The sequence below is a fragment of the Calidris pugnax genome, unplaced genomic scaffold (assembly GCF_001431845.1).
Source record: "Calidris pugnax isolate Ruff unplaced genomic scaffold, ASM143184v1 scaffold14, whole genome shotgun sequence".
Classification (NCBI taxonomy): domain Eukaryota; kingdom Metazoa; phylum Chordata; class Aves; order Charadriiformes; family Scolopacidae; genus Calidris; species Calidris pugnax.
Window position 1 is genome coordinate 2,810,527 of NW_015090793.1, and position 18,118 is coordinate 2,828,644.

At 43.1% G+C, this 18,118-nt stretch overlaps 1 protein-coding gene across 4 annotated transcripts in view; it reads left to right on the forward strand.

Annotated features, from left to right (window-relative positions):
- Positions 1-17,553: 17,553 nt before the first annotated feature.
- KIAA0232 (KIAA0232 ortholog) overlaps positions 17,554-18,118 on the forward strand; it is a 70,340-nt gene continuing 69,775 nt past the window's right edge. For 2 of the 4 annotated variants that reach the window (XM_014966767.1, XM_014966768.1), the window contains exon 1: positions 17,556-17,750. The gene's annotated coding sequence lies outside the window, so the exon portion shown is untranslated. Of the gene's footprint in view, positions 17,751-18,118 lie in introns of all 4 variants that reach the window. The other 2 variants (XM_014966765.1, XM_014966764.1) reach the window with 2 other exon arrangements.

Consider the following 18,118-nt stretch of genomic DNA (forward strand, 5'->3'; position numbering starts at 1 on the left):
ATTGTTGTATTTTTCACCGAGTGTAAATGCTTTCAGTGGCAGGCAGGTCAGTGATATCCTACTGCCTGCTTAGTTTATGAACACCCCACACTTCTGCACATGACATAGATCCCAAAATGTGCACAGTGAGTTTCTCTGCAGCATCTCAGTTAGTGGTTCTGGTCCAGCAACCAGGGAAGGAAATCAATCAATCTTAGTGTTTCTCCTTGGACTCTTCCTCTCATTGATGTGCAAAAAAGAACATGAGTAATTTTTCAGTTCAGACCCTCAAAAAGCTAAGTAGTGTGGAAGGATTGCTTGGTTTTATTCACATGCAACACTCCTCCTAAGATATCCTCATGGGATGTTTACTTCTGTGCAGCAGGATGACATTGTTGACTCATGTGCTTTTTTTTTTCTTCTGTATTCAGCAGCTGGTTTTCTATTGAACTGCTGAGCGATTCACAGTTTTTAATTATTAATGTTAAATTATTAACATTAAATGATATTTATCAGTACCTAAATGTACCTCAACGATGAAAATACCAAGTGAAGTATTACCAAAGGCTTCATTAACCTCATCACATACACTTTTAGCTTCTCCCTGTACTCTTATTTATGTGCATACATTAGCGAAAGCAATGGCAACATGTATTGATTGTACTGTGGATTAGATTTTAATTATTACAGTGTGTAGAACAAAGACATAATTAAGTTCATGCAATATACAACTGCTGTAGGATGAATTTACCTTCTTTGCAACGTTTTTGAGGAAACCATTCCGGTATGAACTGACTCTGTTTTTAATCACACTGCCAAAATGTAAAACTGTGTTCAAAATGCGGTACACCAAGCGTGAGGGTCTCAAGATGTTTTTGGAGTGCGGGGCCATCACCCTTGCTTACAAAGAGGTGGAGCTCAGGTCTGGACCCTGCTATCACCTACATCTGAATTTCCCATCTGCAGAGCCAGCTATCAGGTGCCAGACTGAATTTGCAAGTGTGCAGTGACGGGCAGGCTTTGTGGAGGGGGGGAGATAAGAAGTAGGTGCAAAAGTTGCAGCAGATCAATGTGGACAGCACAGACATGCTATTTATCTTCCCAGAGCTCCTTGGAAAGGGCTCAAGACACCTTCAAGGGCATTTCCTCTTACGAGAGAGAAAGCGAGCACCTCCACGGCTAAACTCCTTAGTGATCTACAAAGGATTAAGCGTTAGAGGGAAACAAGAAGAGTCAAAGTTCTGTAATTGATTTTTGGCAGAGAGGAGCACTTATAAAAGCCTGCAGATTTGGTAGTAGCAGGCAAAACTGATTTCTTGGACCGAAGTGCTGTACGGAAGTATGAAAAGGGTGTAGACAGGAAAAGATGACAGCAAGACCACAGGGCAAACACAGAGCGCAGGAGCTGCCTGCATGTTAAGAGGAGGAGAGGGAAAAGAAGGCAAAAAAGGTATTAATACAAATTTTCTTTCCATAAAAGCCTTATTTTCTACTCAATTTGTTTCCATTTTACCTTGGCCTTTGACATCAGTGAAAGGTGTCTGCTCATTCTAGCAACAAATCTAACCCACAGTTTCTAGATTCCACTAATTGACAAGATTTTGGAACTTTGTAATTTGATTATTTGCCCTTTTCCACTGAAGTATTTGTCTGTGTGACATTCTAGCCGCTCTATCCATCGTAAAATCCACCTTGGAGTATGTGTAACGGGGGGGTTTGCCTGCCTCAGCCTTTTTAAAAACTGAAATGTGGTTCCCAAAGAGGAGCTAGGCCGCGCATGTAGAATCGTGGGACCCCTTTAGCATCCTGCAAACACGTTCGGAGAGAGCGAAATTAAACATTTAAGCATGCTGATTAAGGCATTGATTCTGCAAATACTTACTCCCAGGCTTAATCCCTTTGAAAGCAGGGGGACTATTCACGGTCAGAAAAGCTGTGCCTGCGAGTAAACATTTGCCTCCCTCAGCCCCTGAGAGTGATGGCAGGCAATATTTTTCTTCTAGATGGACAGTGCTCACTTGTTGGCGGTCCCACAATGATGAAATGACAGATATTGTAATGGTGAAAATGACACAGGACTGCCCCTAATAACAGCCTGCAGTCAGTAATTGGCTCGGCGGTGAGACGAGAAGCGCTTAGTCATTCCGTGAGAGGCACACAGGAAATGCCGAGGTGAACTGTCGTAATTAGACACATGCTATTAGTATTTATTAAAACACAACTAGTCACACTGGTTGTGCATATTCTGTAGGCAGACCTGGTGAAAAACTGAGTAACCTAGCCCTAGCCCTGCAATATAGGCCTTGTTTACAATAGAAAGTTGTGCTGACCTAACAGCCTTACTGGAGTTAAAGCTGTACGTCTCCCATTTAGGAGGAGTTGTATCAGAAGAGCTTATTTTTCCTTAGCAGAAGGAAAACCAGTGGCAGTGTAAAACACCTCCGTACCACTATAAGCGGGCATCAATTTAAATAGTACAATTGAATGGGCTGTAAAAGTTCACGTAGCCCAGATAATGTAGTTAAACCGGTACGTGATGTATGAAGAGAGCAGACTCTATTTCACAAATAAATGTGAATCAGTGAATCTCACCCCGCTTGCATGCGAGAAGGGGGGGAAAAGAGAAGTGAAAATGCCCAGTGTTTAGGATAGAGCCTTTTATGCCTGAGCATCTTGTGATTTAACCAGCATTTGCAATTCAGTGAAATGCGATGTATTCATTTGGTGGCTGCCTGTAAAAGTACTTGACTCAGTCTGAACTGATTCTTTGAATAGGAACGAAGAGGGAATCACTACTGCTGGAGGGAGAGAAGCTGCTCATTTAAGAAAACACTAAAAGGTCACAGAGGGATAAATGTTTCTGCCAACATTAATTTTACTATAATGTTGCTGTTTCTCATCTTGAAAATTGAAGGGATTTTTCCTTGTTCTTCCAGTCAGAGAAAGCAACACATATATATTAATAAGAAACACACTGTGTTATGCTAGAAGCTGGTTCATACTCTCTGAAGAAGGTTTCTGTTTTCCAGTGGTGACTGATGAGCACCACAGTGCTGGTGGACAGACGGCAGGACCAGGCGGCAGAGGCTGTGCTTCTGCGTGGGACCCTGCCTCTGGCCTCCTGCAAAACCTCTGGCCTGCTGTAAAACCTCTGGTAAATCACCTTCTCTCTCTCTGTCTCAATTTCTTCCTTCATGAAATGAGAGAAGGTCAATTCGCAAAGCACTTTGAGAAATAACAATGACAAACAAGTGCTATATATTAGTCGGGTGTAATTGCTATTAGCTTCTACACCTTCTTTTCTTGTGCAATAGCCAGCACAATGAGCAGAAATTTCAGCTTTGATTGCTTATTAGATAATTTACTAATTTTGAGTCCAAATCTGAATTCAGATTTCAAATGAAGTTCAAAGTTTCAAATTATTAAATGTGTTTTTTCAGTTTGAGGCATTAATTTCTTTAAATCCATGTTCTAGAAAATGCAAATTTTCATATGGAATTCTTCAACAAAGCACATTTTCTTCCTATTTATTATCTCAGATATCCAAATGGACACAATCGACATGCTCAGCAACATTACCTGTTTTTGAAGATTCCCCTCATTACGCATTTATAGAGAAATTGCTGCAAGTAATTCCATTACCAATTGCTACCAGTAATGCCATTAGGCTGAATCACCAAGTAACCTTGTTTCTGACACTATAACCAGATACATCGCATGAAGTAGCGAGCTGAATGCATCATGCCCTGGGTGGCTGCTGAGAAGGATATACTGAAAATTAGGAAAATATAAAATAGGAGCCAGATGCAGGATCTCACAAACTGAGCCAGTATTTGGAGCCCATGATTCCTTGCTGTATCTTACTAGTAAACTTACTACAATTAAACTGGAGGGAAAAAAAAAAAGGAATAAAAGTTTTGATTTGCATAATTACTTGGCATGTAGCACATCTTTTATGTAAAGTCTCAAATATGGAAATAAAAATATTCACACGTAAAAATATTTTCAGGGTCAGAACCGATATCATAGAATCATAGGATAGTTTGAGTTGGAAGGGATCTCTAAAGGTCATCTTGTCCAATGCTCCTTAAATGAGCAGGGACATTTTCCACTAGATCAAGTTGCTCAGAGTCCTGTCCAACCTGACCTTGAATGTTTCCAGGAATGGGGCATCTACCACTCTCTGGGCAACCTGGGCCAGTGTTTCAGCACCCTCACTGTAAAAAATTTTCTTCCTTATATCTAGTCTGAATCCACCCTCCTTTAGTTTAAAACCATTACCCCTTGTCCTGTCACAACAGGCCCTACCAAAAGTCTGTCCCCATCTTTCTTATAAGCCCCTTTCAAGTACTGAAGGGCCGCAATAAGGCCTCCCTAGAGCCTTCTCTTCTCCAGGCTGAACAGCCCCAACTCTCTCAGCCTGTCCTCATGGGAGAGATGTTCCATCCCTCTGATCATTTGTGTGGCCCTCTGGACCCGCTCTAACAGGTCCATGTCTTTCCTATGCCGAGGGCTCCAGAGCTGGACACAGTATTCCATGTGGGGCCTCACTAGAACAGAGTAGAAGGGCAGAATCACCTCCCTTGACCTGTTGGTCACACTTCTTTTGATGCAGCCAGCTCATGCTCGAGGGATACTGCTTGTCACCAGTCTCCATCTGGATATTGGGATGTTGACCACTACTCTCTGGATGCAACCAGCCAACCAATTCCTCATCCACAGAACAATCCATCCATCAAATCCGTATGTGTCCAATTTAGAGAGAAGGATATTGTGGGGGACTGTATCAAAGGTCTTACAGAAGTCCCAAGAGATGACATTCGTAGCTCTTCCCTTGTCAACTGATATAGTCACTCCATCGCAGAAGGCCACCAGATTGATCAGACAAGACTTGTCCTTGGATACTGTCAGATGTTTCCATATGTAAGTTCCAGGCATGTTCTGTCACTGCAAGATCATATTTGGTCTCAGTTTTATTGCTTTAGTTCTGTAAAGTATCAAATATAAATGCAGTTAAACTGGAATAAAGGAAACACAAGCTAGTCCCAGCTGCTTGTATACTAACTGTGGGAGAATAGCTACTCTTGCTTAATTCAAATTATCTCTATTTCTATTTTACAGTTGTCTCTATTTTGCATATACTAGCTAAATTTATGTATATTAAGTAAACAGTTTTATATTTGAAATGTTTACATTATGCTATTTTTGTTGATATAGCACGGAAATAATCTAAAAGGTGTATTTTAATAATAGTATTTGTCAAATTATTTAATCCATTGCATAATGAACTACTCCTTTCCAATTTTTGTATTTTCTGTATACTTGGTATATGTAAGAAATTCTCTTTAAACGGCAGCAAATCTTTGAATTGCAATAACATATTATTTTCTGTGAGACAGAAAATTCCTAGGTACGGAAACGGTTTGTTCCTCAAGTCCTGGTAAATCTTTCCAATATTTAAAGCTATAGTCTTGAATATCAGTGCCCCAGGCCCCACTGGTTTTATCAATTATCAATTTTACTCAGCTGTCTGCCAGGATGTGTGTCATGAAATACACAAATAACTTAACTTTTGTTTTATTAAGTTTCTTTTGGATATCATCCCAGCATCTTCTGGCCATTCCAAATCATGTTTGCTGTAGAGATGGGTTTGAATTAATTCTCCAAATTCAATGGCTTCTCAGTTCAAGGCAGTTCAGATGCAGGCTCTCATGTACTCCCTTCTTTTATGAATTTCCTACCTTAGTTAGTGGCCCTTAGTAGTCTTGTTCCATGCTCTTACCTGAAAACCCTATGCAAATTACGAATGCTTTTAAAAAAGCTTTAATTTTGCCCAGATTTGTATGAAAATGTTATTGTAAATATGTATCTATGGATGAGGAGAACAGTCCAAGATCGTAACAGGCTGTGTTCTTCCTGTTCAATTAGTTGTAATTTGTATATCATTCTGGCCTTAACTTAAGAAACCACTTTAGCCTGTGATTAAATCCCAGTGAAATCAAGATCTTAGCACACATTTAAGGCTTAGCCTACACTTCAGTGTTTAAAACTGCTGCATAACAACATGCATTCCTGAAGGAACATTTATCATGGTAAACCAGTATTTCCCTATGATTGGGACGCAGTCTCCAGGCAATCCACCAAAAGAGATCTAAGGGAACATGAGACACTGAAAAATTAATTAAATAACACTGAGACAACTTAAATATTCAACTTTTGTGAAGTCTGACATAGTAAGTTTGGTAGCTCCACCCTTTCCATACCCTGCAGGTGATTCTTGGCATTATCTCAGTGCTCCACAACCCACACTCCCTTATCGTTCACCTTCAAGAATTCAGTCAATCTCTTGAAACACGCATGGAAATGATGTACGCTTGTACTGAGAAATGCAGAGACGTACCATTCAGCACTCCTATCTGAAAAAAACAGTACAATTTATAGACATTAACATATATTAGCATATACATGCACATTTATGGATTTCTGCTTTTACTTTTATGAACCTGTGCAACAAACTTTGCAACACTGGTATTTTCTTCTTCCCAGGGGAGTAAGGCATTTGTGTATATTAACCAGGTAAACACAGATTCATCTCTGTATAGTGTCTTCTCTGACATTTTGCTAAACTGAAAAATTGCCCACATCGTTGTTATTCTAGGCTTTCTAGAAGTTCACACCTGAACTGACTGCATGATGGAGGTGGGAAACTACTAGAACCTTATATATATGCCATACCCTGTCAAAGTGTGCCAGAGCTCGTATGGTTCTTCCCCAGCGCCCTTCCAGGCACTGGGGCTTTCCTTTCCAGAAAACTAAATGTGCCCCATATTGCTTAAATAATGCTTTACCTTCAGAAGCAGGTTTTCCAGTACAATATAAATACAAATATTCTGCTGTGACTTCTTGCGGCCTCCCATATATTGGCTTTTTTGATTAGCTGATGTCGTATGGAGAATACAAATATTCTGCTGTGACTTCTTGTGGCCTCCCATATATTGCAGTGTACACATGGCTTTTTTGATTAGCTGATGTCGTATGGAAAAGGGGCCGAAAGTGAAAGAAACAACCCTTATGCAAGATGAAAGGAGTATTCATAGCTGTATGTGGTAAAACTTTCCCAAAGAGATAACTTCAACTGTGAAGCTTATTTTTTTTTTCATTGGCATTACGTTAATCTCTTACCGAGACATTTAGCCACTGCAAACAGTAACTGATACTGTCTGCAAATATGATACACGACCGTGGGTGTTGTGCAAACCAAATACAGCCCACAAGACAATTCCTCTCGTACCATCATTACCGTCTCGTACAATCTTGGAGTGGAGATGAAAGGAAATGACTAATTCAGGAGGTGCGTGAATCTCAGCAGAAGTTGCTGCTTCCACGTGAAGGAGGGGTTTGCCATCGTTCAGCAAGCAGAGGCTGGCAGATTTGTCCAGCAGTAGCTCCAGGGTTAAAAAAAGTGGAGAATGCAGGTGCATGAACCTCCGATAAACCTTCTCAGCTCCTTCTGGTTACTGAGACATTTAGCCACTGCAAACAGTAACTGATACTGTCTGCAAATATGATACACGACCGTGGGTGTTGTGCAAACCAAATACAGCCCACAAGACAATTCCTCTCGTACCATCATTACCGTCTCGTACAATCTTGGAGTGGAGATGAAAGGAAATGACTAATTCAGGAGGTGCGTGAATCTCAGCAGAAGTTGCTGCTTCCACGTGAAGGAGGGGTTTGCCATCGTTCAGCAAGCAGAGGCTGGCAGATTTGTCCAGCAGTAGCTCCAGGGTTAAAAAAAGTGGAGAATGCAGGTGCATGAACCTCCGATAAACCTTCTCAGCTCCTTCTGGGAATGGGTTGCTGCTGCAATAATATCATGACAAGAGCCTGTCTGCAGAGAGCTGTGCTGCTGCTGTGTGTGAGTGCAGAAACGTGTTGGTGCCTCCTCTCTGTTCAGCCCTGGGAATGCTGAGAGCCCGGCGAGACCAGTGGAAAGATGGAGCTTCTGCTCAAGAGAGCAGCACCATACTGTCCATTATGCCGATGATGATGTACTCTTGGCAGGTGATAAATCATGTCAACCTCCCTAGCTGCCATAATGTGTCCCTTGCAATTATATCTGTGTATCTATTTATTGTGATGTTTTATCTTGCGGGGTTTTAAATATGATGTATTAAAACACAGTGCAGTGTAAGCCAAATGCAACGAGGCAAGTAACTGTAAAAGCCAAAATTAGGATAAAGAGAACAATATATTTCAAATTAAGTGGGAACAAGATTACTTGTTAGCTGAAAATAATGAGCACCTTCAGTGCCTTATGTGCATGCAAATGATAGGTGTGCCAAAGGAATATAATATCAACTGACATTACAAAACCTACCACCATGGAAAACAAGAGAAATGCACTGGAGAACCTAATGATTACAGAATTAAAAGAAAATCCTCCCAAAATTAACATCCCAAGGAAAGGAGTCTGCTGATCAAACCTGCAAGTGCATAAACTCAAAACCTGGCAGCCTCCTATGAGATCTGCTTCAGGTGAACCCCTGGAATGGGATGGTGAGGGAAAAAAAGGCATGTAGTTAAAATGTTCTTTGCAACTGCAGGTAAAAAAAAAGTAAAAAGCAAAAAAAAAATCTCAGAAGTTTGTTATCATCTCATTAACTATAGAAAGCAGAACAGTTGATGCAAACATGCTCTAAATTTGAGACCAATCACAGAAAAAGGGAAGCGCTTGTCATTGACTTTGGATGAGACCACTAACAGCAATGAAAGCGGGCAGTTATTTAATTTCAGATGAGTTATTATTGCTAAGGCTTTCTTTGTAGAACAAATGGGGCAGTACTTTTAATGTACATCGGAAGTACTTCTTTCTACCACTAGCTCCTGTAACGGTTTTCAGAACTCCCTTGTCTCAAATAATGACAAGCAGTGACTGCCTAGAAAAGTCAGTTAATGAGTTTGCTGAAAAGAAACTGCAGCCGAATGCCTCACTTTCACTGCACAATACATTACCAGACAGTTGGTGGTAAATCTATGAAACAAGGAACATGAAGCCTAGCGTCATATATATGGTTAACCTCATTCACAGAAGAAATATTACACAGACACATAGAAAATGGATCAAATCTTAAGGACCTGAATCCAAACTAGGGGAATTTACCCCCTCATTCAAAAGCTGGGTGACTCTAAGCAGGAAAGCTGCCTTCTTTACTTTTCCAAATGGGCACGTCTTGAAGTTGAGAGAGCAAAGAACCCATTTCAGTTATAAGAGACTATCTCTGCTCATTGGTCTTCCTACCAGCTTTGTAATAGCTTCAGACTGCATGGTGCCTAAAATCCGAGAGAGCTATTCAGGTCACTTATTATCCATGGAAGAGCTTAAAATTTACGAGAGTTTCCATGTCAGACTGCAAAATTTTCTACAAAGACCCCCGCGCAAACTTAAAAGTATCCCAAACTGAAGTCTTAAAGCTGTAACTGAGAAAGAAGTGCCTAAACTCATCCCCAGAGAGCCCATTCCCCCACCTAGCATCTATGACTAGCACTGAATTTAGCTCAAAATCCATTTAGTACTCCCAGCTGACATTAGCACTCTTATCCCGCCTGTGGAGAGAGCTTTTCCAGAAGACTGCTCTACCCAGCAGTCTAGAGAATAGCTTAGGATGAGGTCCACATCCTCCCTCCGCTTAACTCTCAGTAACTCACTCATGAGATAGGGAGAGTATTTACATTTTGCATTACAGAGTTGGGCAAACTGCATACATTTAAATGGAAATAGAGTTTGAATTGCAAGACTTTTTGACTTTTCATTTCAAAGGAGTATCTTCAGCAACAAGACAGGGAGTTTGGGTCTTAATTTTATATTCTTCTTGGTTCTGCCTTTCCTTTCCAAACAATAACCCGGTTGCAAGAAGAGGGATAGAGAGTGGCCTGTATCCCAGGGCATTCTGCCATTTGCTCATTCCTTTGGAAAATCAGAATGAGTGGATTCAGCTTCCTCGAGACTGAAGAAATATCTCCATCTCTTTCCTAGAAGAAATGTCTCCATCTTCCAAGACAAATGGATAGCTGCCACTGCTATGTCCTCCACTGGTAGCTGCCTTCTTCTGAAGACACAAAACATTATTTTGAACCCTGAAGTTATGTCTGCAGTGTCATAAAACACAAGACCAAGCAAGGGACTTGAACACAGCACAACACAGTACTTAACTGTAAGTACAGGCTCAGCCAAGGACAGCTGGCTAGCATCATCTGGAGACAGCACATGCCAAGAACCATCCCTGATAGGAAACCTGGGTGCAGCCACACTGTTTTTTGGGAGTGAGAAGAAAATGTAGTTATATGGATGTGAAGCAGAGGCCCCTTACGGCCCTTACTTACTCATAAAAATGTCTTGGTGGCCAGAGATACTGCTGGCAAAAGCAAATCTGCTGACTTTTCAGATGGTTTTTTAATAGTGTTTTCTACTGATGAACTCTAACTATTTCTCCATTTCAGCATGCGGGAGTATGGATCATCTGCCAGCCCTATGTGGTCGGGGCAGAGAAACTGGTGCCTCATACAGGTGCTCTGAATCCCTTTTTAAAGGGGTTTATAATTTTTCAGTGACTGTGGAAGAAATGTTGCAATAATATTTTTTGGCACAGCAATGCTTCAGTTCCAGATATGGAAATCACTTTTATGCACAACAGTGAAGAACGGAGTTTTCAGCTTGTTTCTTGAGGATATAATTTCCTATCTAAAAAACTTTGCAATGAAATACTGTTCAATGTACAGAAGCACGTGTCTGTGAAAGTATGCTCCCAGGAATAAAAATCTGTAAAAGCAAAACACTGCAACAAGCCAGAAAGCGGTGTCCTTGGCTGCCAATTCTTATTCACCGCTGTGAGTATTGATACTGACATTTAGGAAGAAAATATTTCTTTTGTGAAATAAACTATTCTCTTATTTAATGATACTGCATTCATTTTACCCCTTTAACAAATAAAGTCCAAGCGATCCATCTTGTAGGATTATGCTTCCATCTGTGATCTGTAGTTGTGGCCCAAACCAGGATGCATCTCATATTCTCCTCTGAAACACCACCACCGGATTAGTTTGGTCTTCAGTGCCTCCTCCTTGTGTGATCTGACCACAGTAGGTTCATGATTTAGCTCTATCTGGGCCTACAATCAGCCTCAGAGACAAAAAAAAAGTTGCTTCCTTAGGGGAAATGACCTCCGTCTTCCCTACACCTGGAAAAGCTCTCTGGGTCTAGGCATTTAACCATTCCTCTTTTTCATGACCTCTTCAACTGCCGAAATGTGCTGGGTTTTTAACATCGAGACAGCAATTCCTGTGCAGCCAGTTAAAGCTATGCCTTCTTTTTTTTGTCTCTGGGAAGTTGGTATTGAAATAGTATCAAACTCAAAAGACACACCGATTTGAACACAAAGTCCTAGTGAAACGAGAAAACAAGCAGTTTTCATCTCAACAGAAATAGCTTTCTTGAGAAAGAACACCTTTATAATATATATACAAAATCTAAACCAGCCTTGGAAAGCCAAATAGGTTTATCCCAGTTCCAATAAGTGACTCTTCAAATGAGCATATAAATACCATTCAGTTAGAATTACAAGCCAAAATATCATGAAAGATACTTCAGAGAGTGTCTCAGTGTAGTTGCAAAATACTGAAATATTAGCTACTTCTTGACAGAAAAATATCCTTCCTGTCTCTAGCGCTGCTCATTTGTTTTCTGTTTCAAGCTGACAGCCCTGTAGTCAGTCACAGAAACCAGAAAGCTCTCTTTGGTGCAGTTACAGGTTTGGAAACGCAGGCACTAGATCTCAGCATGTATTTTGAAACTATTTTTTGCTAAGATTGAAAACGACAATATTTTTGTAAGGATTCAATACCCTTTTTCAAATGCTGCTTTTGTCACACGACTTTTTTTCCCTATTCTATATATGAACTCTTTGTAATGGCTGCTGGTATTATTCAGTCACTCTTAATGGTTCTTCAATATCCATGGAATTACTTATTTTTTATGGCAGCACTTCCTAGGTTATCAGTCCTATCAGAAAGCAGCAATGGCCATTCTCCCTTCGGCTCCCAATCAGATAAAACAGTTCACACACTAAAAAATATACAGAATAAACATAAGTTTATTACAGCCTATAAGTCATGCATACAGATTTGCTTACATGCCACAGCTTTCAAAATATGGATTTGTTTTTTTCTAGACATTCGAAAACATGCACTCTTTTTGCTTTGCAGTTTTCACCATGGGATCAGGTAAGAGAGCTTTTTTGATCAGTCAAAACATAATGTCAAAGTGCCAGGATGGTAAGTCATTAATACACAAAGGACCTTTTCTTTTTAGGGTCTGCAATACAAGATCATGTTAAGAAAATGCCGGTGCTTTGGATGAAAAGAATAATACCTGTGATGCAATGACTTTAAGAACTCAACACATTTTCGTGTGTTTCTTTCACATTTCTTTTCATATAGATGATTAATAAAGATGGAATCACTCTTTTAGTATATTCATTCCAAAATCTGTGGCTTGATCATCAGCTAGTATGATGCCATCCACTCTGTTTTCAGCATTTTCACTGACTTAGAATATGGCCAATATCTGAAAAAAAAATATTTGGTGGAATTAGTGTGGAACAATGATTGTATTTCTGACGAGAAAGGCAAGGAGTGGATGCTGATGCTGCAGGCTACTCAAGGATGGTTAATTGTATTCATGAACTATTTGTAAGACAGCAAGCTGCCAAAACCTCAGACATTTCCAACATGGTAATTCTGGAATGCTGTAGTAAATAGGAAAAAACAGATGTCATAATGTGTTTCATCTAGTTTAAAACTTAACATGTAATTAACTTAATGGTTTGACAATAGCTGATGTAGCAACAAATATAATGCAATTAAATTAATACCTCATTATGACAACAAATTCTTCTACATATGCATCAACAAAAAAAGATCAGATTTTGAGACATTGGTATATTTTACAGTGACTAACTGTCCTTAAAAGGCAATCACATGTAATACCTGCTTTGTATTTCATCACTTGTGGAAATTATTTGATTTGTGTAACACTGAACTTTCTGTCATCTTTTCATTACACCACTAGTGAAACCTGTTCCTTGGTTTATTGTTTCAAATGCTGCATCTGGGTACTTGGACTTTCACATTCATTTTCTTTATCTTTTGTACCCCTTGGCTGTTTGTCCAAAATGGTGTAGGCAATTATCACGGGGTATTTTCCATGGCCCCTACGAGTATCTTTCATGGTAGGCTTCAGGTGGTCTGTTTCATGCGCACGGCAGCGTGTTGAGACAGAGTCCTGTTCATTTATTATTTTGGACTTCCCGAAGATTTCTCAAGGTCTTATTAGGGTTTCCCAATCGTTAGTGCTGCAAGATGAAAAGGGGCAAGAGTACACCAAAGTAAAATAACCTAAAAAAACCCAATAAAGTAGAATCCCAAAGAAATACCCACACCAAACGCAGACATCCTTATCACAGAACAGCACTGCCTGACCTACAATTTCTGTGACAATTTCTTGTGCGCAGTTTGTCTTCAAAAAAAGCAAAAATACATTTTGAGGTTACAGTGATACAGTTGTATTAAACAGAAAATAATTTTACTTTAAATTACATAATTGGTTTTTCAATTGACTCGGGTCGTCCAAGCTCACCATGCTCGCACGGTCCTATTAATGATACCAAAACCTCTTGGTTTTTCAGAAAAGTCTGAAAGGAAAAAAGTCGAACTGTGGCCTAATGTGGATCCTCCTAAAATTGAATGTTACTTTCCATTCACTGCCATAGATGATGTCCCTTGACGCTGATGCCAAAGTGGCCCTCTGATGCTGTGGGTATCTACAGCTTGCTTTTTCACTGGGCAGGGATATTATTAGGGAAAAGGGATCAGTAAAAAGGAATCTGAAACCTGATCTAGAGCTGAGGAATGCCGTTTGAATGTGTCATTTGAACCTAGTTATTACTTCTGGGAGGTGTGAACGTTTTGCATGAGTCTTTGCTCAAAACCTGAAATGGACCGTGAAAAGTAGTAAAAAAGTTATGCAAGCCTTCATGCAATTAAGCAAAGTAGTTTCAAAGAGATAATTATATACTTCTGAAGATGTACATCAAGATACCCAGTAAAACACATCATGTATCTGGGGGATGTTCCTTGTTTCACCTCACATTAAGGTCCATCCATTTTCTGGATTTTTAAAAATATCTATGAAATTTATGTATATATTTAGATTTAGCGCACTTAGATGATCTTTTTTGTTCTTAAATGAACATTTATTCCCTCATGAATTTGCTCTATCATCTCCCCTTCCAAAACGCTGAATGGGCAGATTGTTTCTAGCGAGCATTTCATATGAAGAGTTTATGAAGTGTGAACAATAGAGGACTCTCTAATGATTGGTTATCATGACTTTCAAAGTTAACTGATACAGAACCCCTGCTCAGGGAAAACTGGAAGCGGGGGGGAGGCGGTTTATGGCACCTGGCAGGAATTTTAGGGAATATAATAAACTGACCAATTTTAAGGAAGATGGATGGCCGACCATAAAATGCTTACAAGCCCTGGCTATGTAATACTGAACTGCTGTGCAATTCCCCCTTCAGTATAGTCCTTAATAGGAAAAAAAAAATATTATATGGTGGAATTGATAAATTTTTTAGAAATTTATTGGAGACCCTTTCCAGCAGGGGTCAGAATGAAAAAGGGAACCAGTGGTATTTGCTGAGGCTGACAGCTAAAAGCACAAACCCGTCAGTCACTCCGAGGTGGTTTAGCATTCTTTACAACACAGATCATTTAGCCTCGATTTTCCAAACAAGTGCTGTCACCTACAATACACACCCACCTCCTCGTTCTCGCTGTGTGTAGGTTGTCACACAGGGGCAACAAACACAGTTCCTATAGAGAACTTCCATCTCTGACAGAGAGAGGAAAAGCCACCGATGGGAGTTAGCCTGCTCTATCCCCACGGCTTTTTTGGAGGAAAAGTTCATTAGCTGCTTCGCATGCCAAGGGACCAGCTGTCCTTCAGCACATGGAGCAGCTCTGATTGACCAGGAGGACAAGTGGGAAATAAGCTCGCAGCAGCGCCAGCACGGCATATGGCCCTGTACCAGCTGTTTCTGAAACGCTTGCCAAACAGGAGACCAGAATCGGGGTTGGCCGCTAGGAAAACAAAACCCAACAAAAACCAGCAAGCAAACAAAAAAAAAATTCCACCGTCGGGATTCCTGAGACCTGACCACAAAACCAGAACTGTCAATTTGAAATGTCACACAGCAACTACGTGAATATTCAGAATAATCTGTCATTGGCTCGCGTGCTCTGACTTGCTCCATTCAGGGAACACCAAAGGTCTGAGCTTTTGTCCCTTCTACAGAGCTTTCGGAGAAAAAAAAATCATAGAAAGGGTGAAATAAGGTAAACGGATTCGTATTAGTGATATACATTACCAATACATTGAGAATACATTCAAAGGCTGAATGGAGATTGATTTAAATTGGTGCCAATTGTTATTACAGGCAAATCCCAGGTGCCCTGCATTTTGCTATATTTTATTTCTGCCTTGAAAAGGGGAATTCAGATCCTGGGCTGGTGAACAAAAGGAGATTTGATTGCGAGTGGCGCGAGTCGCATTACAGCGGTGGTGAAACGCCCCTGATAAACCAGTGGAGTGACTCAGCAGAAAACAGCCAGCAGGATTTTCTCCCCCAAAGCTTTTCGGTTTCAGCTTTTCATAGCAAAAAAAAAAAAAACAAAAAAAAAAACCCAACCAAAAAAAAACCCAACCAAAAAACCAAACCAACTTAAATGGTATTGAAATAGTTCAGAGAACGACGTTGTCCTCCCGTCATGGGGTTTAAAGCACTACTTTCTCTTCAGAGCTTTCCTTCGCTCCTTCAAGGTTTGGGGGACGCCGAACTGATTAGCTCCACGTTCACATGACACTAATTACTGCCTCGGCGGCGTTCAAGAGAACATTGGTAGCTCATGGAGCACATCTGACTTTAAAAACTTAAGTCTTTTGGGCTAGTCTAAATCAAATTTATGACTAAATTAAGTGCAGAGGATGTTCAAAAAAAGGGGAAGCCTAGCTAAAACAAAAATAAGAGTAATGCTGCTCCTGTACCAGGAAATGCATATATAGGCTGGGAGGCAGTGGTTACCCTCTTGGCTTGCGTTTGTGTTTCTTATGAGATGTATTTTTATATACAGGCTTAACCTGTCAAAAGGCCTAAAAAGGACGACATCCGGGGTGGGGTGGGTGGGGGGATCATCTTTTCAAAGCTGAGCTTGATTCCAGAGACTGGGGATGTTGTTTGCGCAGAAGGAACGGTGTTAGCCAACACAGGTGACATACTGGGTTTCGGGCACTCCAGGAGCCACAGACGGAGCAGGGAACACAAGGAAGAAACCCCTGAGGATTACGCACAGAGGGGAGACTTAACTTCGATGTTTTACATAACGTTGGCTTTCCTTGGACCCACGTGTGTTCATACATTTGAGAAATGTGAGGTGCTTGTGTACACCTGAAAAGGGCACTATTATTTTCCCAATTAAGAAGCTTAATTAGTACTTTGGCGTGTCGTCTTTGTCATATTTTCAGTCTTAACACTGGCCTATTTTCACCCATCTACTATGCTAAAAACGTTGCTCTTTCATTACTCCACGGCTGTGTAAACAGTTCTGATTAAGCTGGCATTTAATCAACTGGAATAAAATTTCCCCCGTCTCCGTAGGAGGTCACCTACTAAACTCGACTTTCAGTGGCACCCGTCTCCTCAAAAGACGACTTCCCCTTTCCAGGCGGTCCCTCACTTGGCAGCTGAAATAAACTTTTATTTGCGAACCTTGCCCCCTCCAGAGGCGCCCAAGGGGTTCCAAAGGCCCTCCTGGCCCGGCGGACACCGCCCGCCACGCTCCAGCCTCATCCCCCGCTTCCTCCTCCGGCCCCGGGTGTCTCCCCTCTCCCCCGCTGCCAGCCCTCCTGAGGGGGGGAGGCCGCCTCCCGCAGCCGGCTCCCTCAGGGAGGCCAGGCCAGGCGAGGGGCCGCCAACTCGCCTGACGGTCACCCCGAGGGGCCGGCGCCGAGGCAGCCCTCGCAGGCACTCCCGCCTCCCCCCCACCCGCAACCCCGCCGCCCGGCCCGGTGACTTTCAAACGCCACCCCCGCCCCTCTTCTCCTCAGGCGCCCGGCGGACAGCGCGGCGCTCTGCCGGCGGCGGGCGGGGCCGGGCCGCGACTGTACAACCAGGGCAAAGGGATACCGCTCCTCCTCCTCCTTCCCCCCGCCCGCCTTTCCTGCGCGGCGGCCCGCCATGGACCCGGCTCGCCGGCGCCCGAGCACTACGGGAGGGGGGACGGAAGGGAGCCCGACCCGCCCCGCTGGGCGCGCCCCTGGCCGCCCCGCTGAGCCGCCAGCTCCGGGCGCGGCCCCGCAGGCCGGCCTGGGCGTTGGGATGCGGGCCGCCCTCTGGGCGGAAGGATACGGGGAGGAGCCTGCGGCGCGGTCCGCCGGGGCGCTGAGTCCTGTTGCCGGGTGACGGAGCGGCCGGCCCCCCTCCCTCCCCGTGGGGCTGGGGGCCGCCGCCGCCGCCGGTTTACGTAACGCCTCCCAGGGCAGGTCCCGGCTCCGTCCCGCCCGCCTCACTCGGGGACGGCAGCAGCGGGACGGAGTCCGCCGCCTCCTCCGGCTGCCAGAGGCCCCAGGGCCCCGCTCTGCGCCGCCACGGCAGGTAAATACCCGCCGCGGGCCCGGGGAGCTGAGGGAGGGGCAGGGTGGGAGGGAAGGAAGGAGGGAGGGTGGCGGGTAGCAGCCGCCCTCCCCGTGGCAACGGGAGGACGGAGCCGGCGGCGGGCGTCCCCCCCATTTCCCCTCATTCCTTCCCGCCGTTGCGCTGAGGGACGGGCGGGCTCGACCCCCGGGGAGCTCGGGGCCCGGCCGATGAGGCCCGCGCTGGCCCGCTCTCCCCCCCGCCTCCCCTCTCCGCTAACAGCCCGGGAAGAGGAGGAGTTGCGGGGCCGGGCCTGGCCGCCGCTGGGAGGACGGTTTCCCGGGACGGCGCGTCCCGCTTCTCGGCTGCGCCTGCCGCATCGCGGCGGG